The 15949-nt window shown below is 35.6% G+C and overlaps 1 protein-coding gene across 2 annotated transcripts in view; it reads right to left on the bottom strand.

The window, feature by feature from the left end:
* The window catches only part of LOC119833919 (max dimerization protein 4-like), a 239972-nt gene that overhangs the window by 76286 nt on the left and 147737 nt on the right, over positions 1-15949 (bottom strand). The gene's annotated exons all lie outside the window — the stretch shown is intronic.

Here is a 15949-nt window from a genome sequence, read left to right as displayed (position 1 = left end):
ATATAATCTTGATAATACTGGTCCACGCAAAAATCCACGCGGGCTGCTTGCAGCCCGCGCACCGCGCACCAACTAGTTATTCAATATAACGGCAGCTATGTGCCAGTCAGTCATTTCCAAATACATATATATATTTAAAAGTTTACCCAGAAGACCCAGATAACCAAACGTGTTAATAGCTTTGTATTGATTTCATATTTAACGATATGCATTTATAATTTACTTTATAATAACAATTAATTTAATCTAATGCTTTCACACAAACAAATGTCTTTTATAGGGAAGTTTCATTGTGGGAGTGGAGCACGCTTTTGCACGAATTGGGCCAGCTCGCACCGGGAAAGTACCACACCCCCACAGAAAACCGGCTTGAAATAATAACTTGCTATTGTGTTTCGTACGGTGAGTCGGAGGCCCATATCCTTTGCCTTACCCTTCCCAGTCCTTTCCTTTATTCCTCTCATCAATCTTTTCCTGATCCCTTCCCAATCAATGTCGGCAATTCATTTGCTCTCCAAATGTTCATGGGCGGTGGTAGCGCTTACCATCAGGCGAATCACCAGCTCCATTGCCGACTATGACTTAAAAAAAAAAAGTTTGCTAATGAAGAATTCCATTAGATACTGTGTACGTTTAATTTAACTTTTCACTAGAAACACATCAGAGGAATAAATTCAATCTTGCGGCCACTGTTTAAGAATGCTAATGAAACCTAATGAAACTATATAGGCTGCAAGCGTGTTGTATAATAGCTTAAAGTATAATCCACTGAATAATTTAAAAAGTTATATAATGGGCTTGTGGATGCATGCAAATATGATAGTGCCTTAAAAACATAATAATTCAAATTTGATAGGATTGAAAAAGTATTTTTTGCGTTTGCCTTTACGCAAGTATTATATATTTAGAAATTTAAGACTTTTTAACGTATTTAAAACGCGATTTATTCATTATAATATCTAACCCGACGTTTCGAACACTTTACAGCGACCGTGGTCACGGGTCACGGTCTCCCTGTTTAAAATCTTTAATTCTAAAAAAAAGTCTTTAATTTCTAAACGAATAACGCTTGAAAAAAACATCACAAAGATAACATATCTGTTAATGATTAAAAATCAAGCTAATATACGTGCAATCATTCAGATTTTATGTTTCAATAATCTTCAAGCACCATGGTAATTAAATAGTGATCTATCTCTTAGTAAAATTTAATTATTTTTAGTACATCACACATTCTTATTTCTGAGCGATGATATTGCGCATGTGTGCGTGAGGCCCTGTGTAACGACAGACTCGGCCGTTGATTCGTCGGTTGATATGTGTGCGTGCGTCATTCCAGCTCTTGTAATAAGTGTGTAACTCGATACATATGAAACTTTGTCACGTCGTTTTCTTAATCGCGGAATTAGCGCTATCAAAACATCGAGTTTAATATTCACGCGTCGTACTATAAACTCTGTTAAGGCATACGTCAATCATGTTCTCACGTTGATTTTGGGCGGAGTAAGCGCGAGCGGTTAGAACGCGGCGTTTTCGCTTCGCTGGTAATTGTACATCGAAATCATACTCGAATCCACTTGAAGACGCACAAAAACTTTAATTAATATCGATTCAGCTATTTAAAGAGGACACACTGATGCACAAACACACGCACTGAAGAATCTAAGTTCGAAAGTCCAGTCAATCTACATATTATTTTCAATCTATTACATCTCTATTAAAGAGCACATGAAACAGCAACGACCCATACATATTTATACCCTATTAATAAACGCTACAACCTACCAATCAGCAGACGCGGCCAGTTTACCCACACGCACTCAATATCAACGGCGTGACCTGTTTGCATGTCTGTAACCATTCGAGACACGTCCGCAAACAACGACGCTGTTTGTTTTCACTGCACCGTGTCTAAGATCCACTATGCGCATGTTTGAGTAAGCTTTTGACATATAGCGAAATGAATGCAGCTAAACTGGGACGTAGTTTATGGTGTAGTGGAGTTTGGGCCATATAGATAAGGTCTATTTGTGAAGAATTAAAGTGTGAATTAAGAATAGTGTTTATTTAATACTAAGTATTATAACTAGCTGTTGAGCGCAACTTCGCCCACACGGTCTTCATACTTTCATAGTTTTTACCATGAAAATTTATTATTATATTATATTTTATCCCCTTGAGGGTAGAATTTATCGAAAACCTTTCATTTGCAAAACCAAATTTGTAAAGGCTTGAATGGGACCAGACATACGAAATATTACGATATTGTAAGTTTGCCGAAGAAATTACAATCTATAACATTCTGCTCAGTATTGATATAAACAAGAATTTTTTGTGTAAACACTTATCATATTTTCGTATCATATAAAGGATTATTTCAAAACGCGTCAAAACCGCCGCTGGTATACACAACCTTTATTCATATTTAGGATAATTAAACGCGAACATTTAATCAGTCAGAAGATTATTTAGGATTAACAAGCTATTGTTTAGAACAATGACATATTTACAGAGAGGATCGCTTACATACTAATAACTCTCGAGTCAACGACCTCGATGCGACTTATAAAACATTACATAAACGAGTTTTATATGTATTTATTTTCATACTCACATGTACTCACTGATCACTCACTGGTTTTGTAATATTACCTGAAAATAAAAAGACACATTATTTTTTTTTTGTTTAAAGACTGATATAACTCTGTAAGACTAACAAAACTTAAACTAAAACATTAATATTAATTAATAATTCAATTCGGCTGCTGGATTTTATCGTCATAACATAGATGAATATAGTACCATTTACCGTCTGTTCGAAAAGCAGTTTCCACGAAGAAGAGTTGACAAAAAACTGTAGATGCTTTTCATAAATTATTCAAATTTTTGAACATATCATAATAATGACGCCAAAGAACTGTCCTGTTATTCATAAGCGACAATATTCCATGGATTTTCATCTTTCGTATATTGACAGTCGTCGTATGTGACAGACGTGCAGAAAGTATCTTATCCTACTAATCCTACTAATATTATAAATGCGAAGGTTTGTGAGGATGGATATGTGTATGTGTATATTTATTACTCTTTCACGCAAAAACTACTCAACCGACTGCAATGAAGTTTGGTAAGATAGCTGGATAACTGGAATAACACTTTTATCCTGATATTCCTAAGGGCTATTATAGACTGGCGAAACCGCGGGGCGCTAGCTGCGCCCGTTGCGTTTTATATACATATATATAGAGAAGAAAGAAGAAGCTAGCTACACCCCACATCACATTACCCCCATATAGCATCTACAAAACACGTTCGTACAGAGAGTTACCAATAACCTCGGCCAAATTAATTTCAAGCAAGAAGCCGCAGTAACTACGGGACGCTGAAGCAGGTTCAGGTAGCAGGTTCCTTATCCTCACCCGTCCTTATCCCTTTCCCCTTAAAAGCGAGCAGCGCATTCGCAGAAGCACTACTTCTGCGAATGTTCATTGGCGGTGGTGATTGGTTACCATCAGGCGAACCACCAGCTCAGTTATCCGCTATACAAAAAAAAAGTTATTGTCAAGTTAAAAAACGGTAAAAATCCTATCCTAATGTTATGAGCGCCAAATTTTCTAAGAATGTATGTTTGTCATACTTTCAGACGAAAACCATAGAACTGATTTCGATGATACTTAACTGTGGGGTAGCTTATGTACCAGAATTAAACATATAATAATAAGCATTAGTATATCTGCTTTTGCCCAAGGCTTCGTCCGCTGAATAAAAAAGGAGAAATTACTTGTTTTTGAGTATGTTGGTAGTCCATTTATCGAGGATGGCGATATAACATCACGTTTTTAAAAGAGCAACCACTGAGTTTCGTGCCGGCTCTACGGATAACCGTAGACACTGCTTTCCGAACCAGTGGTAAATGTTAAAACTATGTAAAATGACGATTCAAAAGTGCTTCTAGAAGAAGTCTAACTGAATAAATATATGTTTGAGTTTGAGTTTTATTCTTCGAATTAGCAGGTAAAACCGCGGGAGATAGATAGATTTAATAAAATTTGTTCATGTAAATCATGTATTGTTTTGTGTGTGTGAAATGTAAAAGATATAATATATACTAAATATAAGATATAATACGTATAGGCCTTTGAAAATTGTTTCATTTTACTGTGTGCTAATGGCATTTGACCTTGAAGAGCAATAATTCAGTGTTTAGTTATGACATAGACTTTGATTAATGTAGTAAGTTGTCAGATGCCCATTTCACTTTCATGTCGTTTGCTCTGAGACACGCAAAACCCTGTCTCGATTTGTTTAAATTTAAATTATCTAACAGCCTCAATATTAAACACAACTTATTGTGATAGTGTCGAAGGATTATTGAATTATATCAAAATCAATATATTACATGGTACATATTAAGCCTTCCTCAATAAATGGACTAGCTAACACTGAAAGAACTTTTCAAATCGGACAGTAGTTATTGAGATTAGTGCGTTCAAACATACAAACAAACTTATCAGCTTTATAATATTAGTATAGATTTGTTAGTGATATTTATTTAATAATTACCATAGAGTGCTACACTTGCCGCAAGCGTAGAAAATCTTTCACGTAATTAGCAATGAGTCGTTTCCCGTGTGTATACATAAATATTTTTAATCATTGAAGTAAATAAAAATGCTGTTCAACAATATAAAAAAAATGTGTGTGCGATTCACACACGATAGAAGTGAAACTTCAGTAAATCGACAAAAGAATGAGATATATATAATAGTATGTATATTTCTGTCTCATTCTTTGCCAGCTTCATTTTACACATTTTTGTATTTGTGTCTCTTACCTGTCGTTTATTCCGTTGCATCAGGTTTGAAATCACAACGATTCTAAAGAAGTTTCACTTCACTTCAATAACATAATAATATATAATTCACAGCTATATATCATAAATTCGATATAACTATATACGATGTATAAGAAACAAATGTATTTGTTCTTTGATTACACAAACGCTCGAGCCTAGGGAAATCAATCAGATCACGTGTCAAAGTGTTTGTATCCCAAAATTTGAATGCCATTATTTGATATCCTACGTGTATAGATAGTTCTTTGAAACAAAAACAATTAACTTCTTTGAAACTGACTGAAAGCATTAGAGGTTTAAATTAAATCACGAGAGGTAAAAATGCTGTCATATTGGTGAGTAGATCGCGCCATATTTAATACTTTATGACGTTACACATTATAATATTTGATCATTCCTAATCCTACTAATCCTGCTAATATTATAAATGCAAAAGTTTGTAAGGATGTGTGTGTTTGTTGCTCTTTCACGCAAAAACTACTGAACCGATTGCGATGAAATTTGGTACGTAGACAGCTGGACAACTGGAATAACATATAGGCAACTTTTTATCCCGATACTCTTACGGGATACGGACTTATGCGGGTGAAACCGCGGGGCGCAGCTAGTAAGCTATAAATCAAATAACGTTCTCTAGAGAACGCCAATCTAAATTTACCGTCACGTACATTCAAATAGTGAAAGATCAGACGGAACTGAAGATACTCATCTTTCAATATAAACATTAAAACACTCGTTTTAAGATATAGGACATATAAGAGACACGTACAGTGGAACATAGTATATGAAAGAAATAAAAAGTGGGGTGTGTTGAATATTTAGTTTGATCATTTAGAAATTAAAAACTTTTTAATGGATTTTAACGGATTCTAAATGTATAATACTCGCGTAAAATCAAACACAAGAAAATACTAGTTTGATCATTATAAGAATATCCTGCAATTCTACACAGTTGATAATAAAACGCAGCCACTCACAAAACTATTAAAAAAGCGAGGGTAGTTGGGTCAAACATTGAATAAACAACGTTCGAACGCCAAGGCATAATCCGTACGAATGCGCCCGTTTCAAAGGATTCGATAGCTAAACGAGTTTTGACAAGTTACGAAAAACGACATTTGTATTTTAAATTACAATTATTCATTCAACATAATATTAAAACACAAGTGATATCCGACATATAAGTTAATTCAACTCCCGCCTTCACCGTCACCTCTAGAAATTTCCATCGATCTTTTCACCATATCCCCGTAATGCCATACGAAGTCTCCAACAAAACGATCTCAATACGCTAAGCTGTCTCCCTCGCCCACTATAGATGAACGTCGATCTTAAATTGAAATATCTATTGCCCATTATTCTGGTAAGAAAATCCTACATCTACTGAGGTTTAGAGCTTGGTACCGCTTCAATACGAAAACGGTTGTGTGTAACTTTTAAATTGATGAATCTCTGAAAATTATCTGTTTGAAAATCATCCGGAAATTATCAATTCTATGAAAATATTAAATTGTCATAATATGGAGGTAGTGCATTAGAATTTTTGTATATATAAACACAAACTTTTTATAATAGTTGTGACTTATATGTATTTATGATAGTAATATTATTTGAAGAGATGGGCGGTGGTAGCGCTGTCAGACGACACACCAACTTCTTTGTCGGTTGTAACACAAATAAACAAAAAATCTCACAGCCATCTTGTTCCTACAAAAATACAGTTTTTCTCAAGATTTATATTTATCTTTCAAATTTTTAAAGCAATCAAATCAACGCAGAGTTACCTACCTACTGTTCAAATATTACGCATAAAATATAATTTCAATACACTTTACTGTAAACACTAAATACGGTCTCGAAATTTCAAACTCGAAGCGGATCATTATAATTAATTAACATCCGCGTACCGAAACACAACTCCTAAGTTTAAATTAAAAGGCATGCGTTAACCCCGGCCGGTACGGCCAGCAAATTAAACACAAATAAAAAAAAAACCTTACAAAACTTGTACAGAACTCATTCGTTGTTCTTAGCTCTGTTATTTTTCGAAAGTTCTCGAGAGTTAGCTAACACTCGAGCGGCGGGTTTGTCTGCGCCGGGAATAATAAAATTGTGTGAACGCTTAACTGATTCGAAACGTTGGAGGGCCACTGTTTTACAGTTAGTTGAGTGTTACTCGCTGGCTGGCTTTCTTCACCGCCTATCCTATACGTATTATGAATGCGAAAGTTTGTTAAGGTGGAGTGATGGTAGGTTTCACTTGCACGTGAAAACGGCTGAACGAATCGAGCGAAAATTGTTTAGAGGGACGATTTATAATCTGCATAAGCACTAAGCAGGAGCTATTATAATATCAAACGATATAATCTTCAAGAGAACAATGCACGAATTGTTGTTGTGATAGATTTCTTTAACATACTTTCTTGTGAATTTAGACCAATATAACACCAGTCCATGGATTTCAGCAAATAAAGAAAACACCGTTTGTTCTGGTACAACAGTACGAAAATACCTTTCTATAAAAATAAAGAACCTCGTATGGAATCCAAACACATGCTTACAGCGAATATTTTTTTAGTTTATGTTAAACGCACGTGTGTTGTACGAACAACCACCTATCTAAGTATCAACGAACAGATATAAAACTGAGATCCGCATACGTTTCCAGAACCTTTTATTATTCCAACATTATTATGTAAAACACAATAGTGTGCCATTGAACAAAGCTGTAATGTCTCTTAGAAAAATCTACCCACCTACGTGGTTTTTCATTTTCCAACAATTATTGTAAGCCATTTACATAATTATACGGAGCCTGTGCAAAGCGCAATTTGCATTGAAGTCTCGCATCGTAGTTAAATATTCCTTATGTTCAGTTAACGTAATTTATAGTTGCCCGATAGGTATATATAGGCGAGTTGCATTATCTTGCCGAGTCTCAAAAACGAAGCCTTTTCGGCGTTAATGGATAGCAAGAGCTCTTCTCGCTTCTACTTATGACTGGTTATTATGTGTTTAAAAATTAACAAAAGAATCAACAATTCTGTTAGACCTTTAATATGTATCTCTTGAGAAGCGCATGTTATATCGTCACTAAGTGGATGCATTTTTTATTACGAAGTATTGTTTAAGTTTTGTCTTTCATTGCTGTGATTAACCATATACTATAATTAATTATGTATTTGTGTTTTTTTTTATTTATTGTTTATAATCGATACATTCTCTATAAATACCTATCACATTAACAAGCGATATAGAGATATATATAAAACCGAATACACCATCGTATATTCTTAGGAGCAACGGGATAAGATCATAAGATAACAATTTATAAATCACAATAAAGACTTGTCATATCAAAGTAGACATTTTGGATTGAAATCGGAACTTATGACACAGAAATTCAATCACAATTCTCGCATTTGTTTTTTATTAATAACGTTAAAGTTATCAATTTCATTTCTATTATAAATTAGAAATATATACCTAATTGAATGAAACTTATTTCGGTTATGAAACATTTTTAGGATTAATAATATACTAAAACCTCTATGTAAATTTGTGACACATAAATTGATAACTGTTTTGCCAATCGTACTCATGACAGCTATTCGGCGCGTAATGTCAGAACGAATCAACACTATATGGAGCTAGCGAGATGAAAATCTTCGTTACAACAACAGACTGACAAACAACCGTCTTATTTCAAATTCCGTTAACGTCCAAGCGCCTCTTTGAATTCGACATCTTCTCAACCGGGTTGGTTTATCACGTTAGACTTAGCCGGGGCACTGTCAATATTTAATAAAGCGAACGGGATAGCATCTCTTGCGGTCTCGTGGAAAAAGTTCTAAATGAATTATTTATACTTTAAAAACTATGTGTTTAAACATGTATGTTTGGATGCTATGCATCCTTTGGTGAGCATCCATTTGGACTTCGAGTTTTATATAATAGTTCTAATAAATATCGTTTTCTAATGGAGTATTCTAAACTAAAGGTATCAGTAATATTTAATTAATATAATGCACTTAGATTACTATATTAAAACAACATAAAATCGATTCACATTATAAACTCAAAAAAAAAAAAAACTTTCTAAATGTTTTAATACTGTAGTGGATACATTTTCTTTCACGGCTAAATGATCACGTCAATGCAATTATCTAAAGAGATTACGAGGCTTGCATATCATACACAAAAACACGTGGCCCCTGCACTTCGATACCCTGCGAAATCAACGCACAAGAACCCAATAAAATTTCACAAACGCCAATAAGACGAACAAACGGCGGACAGCATTTGATGCGAACTGTATCGCGCGTCCCAGATAAAAAACTTAGCAAATAGGGTAGCTATTTCTTTTGTCGAGAAGTAGAAAAAACGCCCCGTGTGATTTATATACGGGCGAAAATGGCTCCAATCATTCAGCTTTGATAAAAGAGACGTCTGTCTGCTAATGGAAAGTCGTTTTTCGTAAATATATCGATAAATTGTTGGGAAAACTTCGTTAGAGATTCTTCGCCAGCGATTGTTGTTTTGTTTTTGTGAGCGAGCGCTCCGATAGTGAACAGGGAACGTGGAAATTGTCAGCTTTTTTAACGGGTTTAATGTGTGATTTATTTTTGTAAGCTTTATTTAGTCGATGTTTGGTTTTATTGTAATGTGTTCATCATTTTTTGGCGTATGCTTAATCATATGCTTTGTTACGGCGTGAAAAATGGCCAAGAAACAAAAAGTACCATCGAATTGATCCTCTTTTTAACAGGTCGGATAAAAACACACTGAACTATCACAAAAGGTCACACACCATTGAAAGGACCAACTAAATAGAAGGATTAAGTTCAAATCGGCTTAGCTGCGCCTTTGACAAGTACAAAATAGAGCGCGACATTCACGCGTGCACCATATTAATTACATACGCTTAGTCACGTTCCTTAAGGGATCGGCCGTGAATGGCTGCCTTTTTTATTAACGCTTAATACTACGCTCCGTGGATACTCGACGATTGAGACAAATGAAGTGAACGTGGTTTCACGAATGGTACTGCGTTATTAGCTAAATCCTACTATCCTTCCTACTAATTATAAATGCGAAAGTTTGTAAGGATGTGTGTGTGTTTGTTGCTCTTTCACGCAACAACTACTCAACCGATTGCATTGAAATTTGGTACGTAGACAGCTGGACAACTGGAATAACATATAGGCAACTTTTTATCCCGATATTCCTACGGGAGACGGACTTACGCGGGTGAAACTGCGGGGCGTAGCTAGTGTATTCAAAAAGCTTTTTGTGAAGAGATATCACACTTACGAATCTGTCAGAACTCGTATGGAAAAACATTCTTCTAACAAATTCAATACAACATACATCTCTTTTACATTTACATCAACGTCCAAAAACGCATCCCCTTCCGAATAAACAAGTCTATTCCGAGCCAGAAGCAATTAAATGCCGCCTACACCAATAATTCCTGAATATAACCAATATTAGAAGCCCCGGTTTACACAACCAACCCTTACCTAAATAAAGCTAGCTACATATTTAAGTAAACGCAAGCTTAACTTTAAACCGTGTCAATAGTCAATACATCTGTAACTCAAATTGAAATCCCCGCAAAATTAAACCGAACTCAATAACCGATGTATATTGATATTGCAACTTCACTAATTACAATATAACTGTCTCGCTCTCGCACGCGCCGGGCGAGCGGGACGAGTTACGGTCGATGGTATCTGCTATACGCTCCATTACCGCCGCGATTACGCGAATGACATAATCGCGAGGACGCGTGTACATTGCGCGTTGGCGATAAGTGAACATGCAATGCCTCTAATTGGCGCGGATTTGTATGTGCTTCACGTGTTTATGTATGTCGGAACTCGGAAGGAACAGAGCGGCCGAGTTGCTTTGTTCCGATTGTACAGGGTTGGTTTGGTTTATATTTTGTATGGCGACTCCTTAAATTAAATAATAAATACTTTAAGAATCAATTTTTGAAAGATCCTGCAATAATAAAAATGATATTAGATTAGGTGCAGTTTGATGATTTATACTATAATCTATCCCATCGGATTTATATTTTAATTAATAAGTTATATGTTTGCAAATTACAATAATAAGAGGCCTAGAGGTTCTTGGGCAGAGCGGGTAGCTTACCATCAGCAACCCACCACCAGCTCCTTTGGTAACATTCACATAAAAATCATGGTCTATCGTGTGTGTTTGTTGCTCTTTCACGCAAAAACTACTGAACCGATTGCAATGAAATTTGGTACGTAGATAGCTGGACAACTGGAATAACATACAGGCGACTTTTTATCCCGATATTCCTACGTGATACGGACTTACGCGGGTGGAACCGCAGGGCGCAGCTAGTTGCCCATAATCTATACTCTTAATCAAAAATGTATGCGTTTATCATCATTTCATCTTATTTACGCACCGTTAGTTATATTTAAAAAGCAAAAATAAGAACTTTCCTCATCCCTATATTCCTACATAGGCATCAGGTACCCTAGTGTTTAACCCTCGCGATCCCTCCCTCACGCACAGCCGATCTCCACAACAATGTATGCGCTGTGACATCGCTCAATTCTCATTATACCGTGCTTTAAAAACATGCATTTCAAAGAAAGACAGCTAACCCGTCATCTAAACAACCCTCGAGCCGCGTGTTTGCCTGGGTCGCATGCACCCCGAGGGGCTGTAAGTAGTCCCCTGTAACCATTGACGTATAATAAAATACTAGACGAACAAATATTCTAAAAAAATGTCCGATGCGAAATTCTGCTCGCGGGTATAACAGGCATAGTTTTCGTATGAGCGATACAAATAGACTTTGAACATTACTCCAAGGAGATACGGTACTTATTTGAATGCGTATTTTGAACAACGCCGCTCGGACGTTTTTGACAATTGTGATCTACTAAGTCTTCTATTGGTCTGGTCTAGTCTAGTCTAGTCTAGTCTAGTCTAGTCTAGTCTAGTCTAGTCTATCTATTGGTGGAAGACAGAGGATCGTAGTAATTGGTACATATATTAGTAATAGGTACTTATCAGATATCTGTAAACAACTTTTATATCTAAGTGATTTTATTAAATCTCTGGAAAAATACGAGCAGTAAAATGCTTATTAATTTGTTCTGTTTTTATTAAATTCAATGAGATTTTTCTATTTATTATCTAAAACTAGAGAGTTAATATTTACTTTTATTCTACTATTCTTAAACATCTGAACAAAATAATAACTACTATAAATAAAATCATATGTTATTATAAAAAAAAGTTGTGTTTGCAATTCACACACGATAGAAGTGAAACTTCAGTAAATCGACAAAAGATTGAATAAAATAGTATGTATATTTCTGTCTCATTCTTTGCCGGCTTTATTCTACACATTTTTGTATTTGTGTCTCTTATCTGTAATTTTTTCCGTTGCATCAGGTTTGAAATCACAACGATTCTAAAGAAGTTTAACTTCAATTATTAAATAAGATATGTGTATTTCGTTTTAAGATAGCGGGCAATCCAGCTGGTGGTTCGCCTGATGGTAGGCGATCACCACTGTCCATCAACACTTGCAGACGCAAATCCTCTGCAAACGCATTGCCCGCTTTTCAGGGGCAAAGGATAGGAGATGGCTTGAGAACGTGGATATAGGGGTGATTTAGGAATGAAGAAAAGGTCTCCGGCTAACCCTACTGCCAAATAAATCAAAGTAGCCTTCATACGATACTATTTCACACAGATCATCATTAGGGATGTGCAGGGGGGTGCTAGCCCAATTCGTGCCGAAGCGTACTCGACTCCTACATCATTTAAATCTGAAGTATACGATGGAAAATATTGTTTTCCATATAACATCGAGATTAAATTAAAACTACGTGATACAATATTAATCACTGAACAAAATTTAATGAACGCGCGCAAAAGGAATAAATTAATGAAATAATATTAAATGAAGCTACCTACCTATTTATAACGTTATATATTGGACAAGAGATTCGTATGAAATATTTGCTTTATGAATTGCATATATTTCATAGTATCTATACGAATATAAAAATACAAAGCCTTATAGTTTATTTAATTGTTTTAACGCGCTAATCTTCACAACTGCGGGACCGATTTCAAAAATTCGTGATAGTCGAGAGCTTTATCTGTACCACTTTTCTTTTTGATTTTTTTTTATTTTATATTTATACTGTTTGATTATGGGAGTCGAGCACGCTTCGGCACGAATTGGGCCAGCTCGCACCGGTACGTTACAAACACGGTACAAGTACCACACCCCCACAGAAAACCGGCGTGGTATCAATCCTTTCATTAGCCCTTACCCCTTAAAAGCGGGCAGCGCATTCGCAGAGGTCTGAGCTTTTGGGAATGTTCATTGACGTTGGTAATCGCTTACCATCAGGCGAACCACCAGCTCAGTTGCCCGCTATGACATAAAAAAAAAACATGCGTAGCCAGGGTGTTTACCATGGTTTCATATGAAAATGTTAATTAGTAAATAGAATATATAATTAGATACAATATCTGATAAATGCCATATGTTAATAGGACATAATTTGCAACATAAGTTATGTTTAAAGATCATTTTATATGATATTTCGGTTCTATTACAATATATGAATAATTAATATCTCAATTATACGTATAAAAAGCATCAACTTAAATATCATATTACAATTAAAATAGGGGTTCTCGTTGATACCAATCTTTCTAACTATAATAATTTGTGAATCAGCATTTTCGATCTTAAACCCTAAACATACAAGGTCCTAAATGGAATATATTAAAGCGCCAAACATACTAAAAACCCGAATTCATACCGAAAACAGATTTTGACGCTCGCTATCCCTACACCCTGGCGTGCTTGCGCTTGACGTCACGTCGCCGCACATACTATAAGATTCGAATGTTAGTTCGACTCGCAGGTATGTCAGCTATGATAGACAACAACAGGCATAGTATACTTTGTGACAACATTTTATTATTTATGAATTTGTTGGGAACGCGGTAAGTGTATTTAAAGCACAATGAAGATCAACTAACGACAAGAGATATCAAACTCGTCCTTTACTTAAAGAGGGTTGAAAATAGTTAGTAATCATAATGATTTTTAAACTCAAACATTTATTTATTCAAATAGACTTATGATAGAAGCCCTTTTAATCGTCATAACACAGTTTTAACACACCGCCGGTCCGATATCCTAGTTTCTACATAGAAGAATATCGGTAAAAAACTCTGTGTAATTTTTCGGTCAGATAAAACTAAATCTCAACAAATCAACTAATCGCATACCTTCCACTAACACAAATCGAAACGCAAAACAACTTCCGAAAAAAATTTATTACACTACGTATTTCTCGGTCAATAAACAGGCGCCCGCCCAAAAAAAACAAATTAATACCTCATTCCTTCCATATACTGTTAATGGGCGCCATTAATAACACAAACGATACGCCCTGGCTGCGTCCGCTAATCCGCAATGAATCGAGAAAACGAAGTACTTAAAAGTTATATATGGAGTGTGTGGATAGTTGGCCACCGTGGCAAATATAGCTTAGTATTTAAAAACTCCTGGCTTCGTCCTTAAAAATATTTTTATTTAACACAACAGTTTTTCACAACTCCCTCAATATGGTTATCAAATGAAAGGGCCTGTCTAGTAAAATACTACACACATGTCAAATTTCAAATTCAAAATGACCGACGACACAAAATGGGGTCGAGATATTTTATTATTGTATTAATTTGCAAATAGTTTACTAGTAAGATGCTTTTACTTATTATTATTTATTTTATTCCTCTCGTCAATCCTTTCTTAATCCTTCCAATTTAAAATCGGCAATCCATTGGCGAGGGGCGTAAGGTATCTCCCCAATGTCCATGAGCGGTGGTAGTGCTTACCATCAGGCGACTCAGCTCAGCATCAGCTCCATTGCCGACGATGACATAAAAAAATACAAAGCTGATTAACATAAACTTTACGTTTCTATACCAAGTAAATCATAATGATAACTGTAGCTTATAACAGCACATAATTTGGGCTAAAAATAAATTCATTTTAGCAATAAATGCGGTTAAAATCCCACAAAACTGCACATCGCCCGTATTTGTGAGTTATTCACCGATCAGTCCACCAGAGCGGCAACAACATTTCAGAGGAAATCATTTCGATAACAATTAATTAAAACATTAATATTTTCAACTACCTTCTTAATTAATGTTCCTGCTTTCATTTACTATTCTTTCTTAATAAGTTTTATATTAATTAAAGTTATAAAAGTATATTTTTCCTCATCAGAAATAATACTTTATACGTACTAACTACGTTTACTTCGTAATTTTATTTTATAGACTTTTATTTCACACTAATAATAACTGAAGAATTTATTTTAACAGTGTTTCACTGTTGGATATCTTCGTTCGCCGGGGAAGGAAATCACACCCCCATAGGAGAACGGTGTGAAAGAGGGAACCTGAGGCCGTGTCCTTTTCCTCACCCTTCCCTGTTCATTCCTTTTATCCAGAAGACGATCCTTTGCTTATCCTTTAGCCCCATAAAGCGGGTATGCGAATGTTCATGGTCGGTGGTGATCGCTTACCATCAGGTGAACCACCAGCACAGTTGCCCACGACGACATAAAGAAAAAAAAAACTAAAGAGCCCGTCGCATCCATAATTGCCTCATCGTGTCCCTCGAATTAAACCAGATATACCTCTTACCTACTCATCAATTTAGTTATACAATAAAACATTTTCAAGTTAATTCCATCCCTATATGACCAGCAAGACTCAACCACATTTCACTCAGTACAGCCGCAAACCTGACGCATATATATCAAAACACTGAACCCGTCGCGTTTTTGATTTTATTAAATTCCGTATTTGACTAGTGGGTAGCGGGTAGGGCTGACGCTATGCAGTTTTGAGAGGGTCACTTTTAAAGTGAGATGAGATGATCCTGTTAAAAATCTCAATTTGTTCTGTAATATTCCTAATGTTTAACGCAATAAAAAACTGATCATATAGTAATAACTAGCTGCACCCGGCAAACGCTGTTCTGCCTTACTCTTATCA

This window comes from Zerene cesonia, chromosome 18 (genome assembly GCF_012273895.1).
Source record: "Zerene cesonia ecotype Mississippi chromosome 18, Zerene_cesonia_1.1, whole genome shotgun sequence".
NCBI lineage: Eukaryota > Metazoa > Arthropoda > Insecta > Lepidoptera > Pieridae > Zerene > Zerene cesonia.
Note: the sequence above shows the minus strand (reverse complement) of the source record. Positions and strands in the feature narration are given on the sequence as shown.